General features: G+C 40.4%; 1 non-coding gene across 1 annotated transcript; it reads right to left on the reverse strand.

Annotated features, from left to right (window-relative positions):
- Window positions 1-1,385: 1,385 nt before the first annotated feature.
- On the reverse strand, window positions 1,386-1,492 carry LOC141669156 (small nucleolar RNA R71). Its single transcript, XR_012553448.1, has one exon. It is a non-coding gene; the product is annotated as a small nucleolar RNA R71 (small nucleolar RNA).
- Between the last annotated feature and the right edge of the window lie 904 nt (window positions 1,493-2,396).

A 2,396-nucleotide genomic window follows, 5' to 3' on the forward strand; every position in this document is an offset into this window, starting at 1 on the left:
CTTGTTTATTCGTACTTTGATTATTATTTAGTTTATTAAGACCTTGTTTATACCATGCTTTCATTGGAACCCATGGTGACGATGAGTTCGATTATGGGCTAATCGTTGTCATGGGATTCTAGCGGATTTACTTATGGATTTCAATAATTAATTGTTTCGATATCTTGGTGTGTGGTGATTGATTGATATCCTAGTATTGTTTGTGCTTATTCGTCTTATGTGCGTAGCTAACATATAAGATAGCGTGTTAATCTCTATTGAAGCGACAGTGAATATAGAGGTTTAGAACTTGCCATGCTAGCATAGGTTCATGTATTTATTATGCATGATTCGTAGGTAAGTCTAACCATTTTACTTGCCCTATGTAATCAAGATAGATAACTTGTTCTTAAACCGTTATGTTGTCAAATTCTATAGACATATAGGGTCTCAATATAATTGGTGCCTATTCAGCTTCTATCTCTTTTGTGGATGTTTGGTAGAATGGTACTCGTGCAACGAAAGTTGGCGTTTATCAGTTTCGTGTTATCTGATTAGTGTCCTCACCATCACATGCTAAGGTTAAGAACAATAAGGCTATTGAATGAAGTATTTAATGAAGTTAGAATCCCATGTTTATCATATATATTAATTTAACCTCAATTCTCTTAGTTAATGTTATTTAGTATAATCTCTTAGTTTAATTAAAACCCAATTTGTTATTTGTCTTGGCATTGAGCGATAACCATACATTGTTGCATAGGTGCATAAATTGAACTTAACCTAAACCAGTCTCTGTGGGAACGAACTAGAAAATATTCTATATTACTTGCGAACGCGTATACTTGCGTGAATATTAGCGCGTGTTTTCGCCCTAACAAGTTTTTGGCGCCGCTGCCGGGGACTCGGTGTTAATTTTTAGTTTATGTGCTTGTCATCAGTGGTCGTTAAAGTTCACTGACTCGGATTCTTTTACTTACACGGTTTATTTGTTTGTGTTTCAGGTACTCATTACAATGGGAGATCCAGCAGCACGAACGAAAGCCTTGATGGATTTTTCTCAACCCAAAATCAATGACATTCAATCTAGCATTGTCCGGCCAGCTATCACAACTAATACCTTTGAGATCAAGCCTGGCATAATTCAATGGGTACAGACTTCAGTCCAGTTTGGGGGTTCTCCAATGGAAGATCCCAATACACACATTAGGGATTTCATTGAAGTATGCGACACCTTCAAGTTCAACGGTGTTTCCGCAGATGCTGTGAAGCTGAGACTATTCCCATTCTCTTTGAGGGACAAGGCTAAGAGCTGGTTACACTCTCTACCAGCTGGTTCGATTACTACTTGGGAAGATCTTGCTCAGAATTTTCTTACTAAATTCTTCCCTATGGCGAAGACAGCTGCAATGAGGAACGCTATTACTCAATTTGCGCAGCAAACGGGAGAATCGCTAAGTGAAGCTTGGGAGCGCTACAAGGAGATGCTTAGGAAGTGTCCTCATCATGGAGTTCCTGATTGGATGATCATCACTTGTTTTTACAATGGGTTGGGAGCACAGTCCAGACACATGCTCGATGCATCATCAGGCGGAGCATTATAGACAAAGAGCTATAAGGAAGCTTATGATCTAATTGAACTGATGGCTGCTAATGAATATCAGTATCCAACCCAGAGATATCCACAGGGCAAGGTAGCAGGAGTTCTTAAAGTGGATACAGCTATGGCTATCACTGCTCAACTAAAGGCGTTGTCTATGAAGATCGATTCTCTAGCTAACTATGGTGTTAAGCAGATAATAAGTGTTTGTGAGCTGTGTGCAGGTCCGTATGCGACAGTGCAATGCGCTATATCTAGCGACTCGGCTCAGTTTGTGAGCAACTTTCAGAGATCGCAACAACCAGTTCCAGACACTTATCATCCTGACAACTGGAATCATCCTAACTTCAGCTGGAGCAACAATCAGAATGTGATGCAACAGCCGTTCCAGCCGTTTGGAAATAAGCTGTTCAACTCTCTTGGTTTTCAGCAACAACTCCAACTTCAACAACAAACTCATGATGCAGGTCTATCTTCGAATGAAAAATCTGAATTAGAGGAGTTGAGGCTTATGTGCAAAAACCAGGCTCTTATATGCCAAAGCCAAGCTATTTCTATCAAGACTCTGGAGAACCAAATAGGGCAAATTGCTAATGCCTTATTGAATCGACCACCAGGAACGCTTCATAGTGATACAGAAGCCAATCCAGGAAAGAGGGAAGTTGAAGAACATGTGAACGCCATCACCTTAAGGTCTGGAAAGGTCGCAAGCCCCCAAATTCAGCAAGACGAAGAGCCTGAAAAATCTCAAGATTCAGAAAATGCAGTTGTGGCTGAAGAAGATGTGCAGAAGGAAGTAGAGGTGGAACCAAGGAAG

Source organism: Apium graveolens, chromosome 6 (assembly GCF_009905375.1).
Source record: "Apium graveolens cultivar Ventura chromosome 6, ASM990537v1, whole genome shotgun sequence".
NCBI classification, from domain to species: Eukaryota; Viridiplantae; Streptophyta; class Magnoliopsida; order Apiales; family Apiaceae; genus Apium; species Apium graveolens.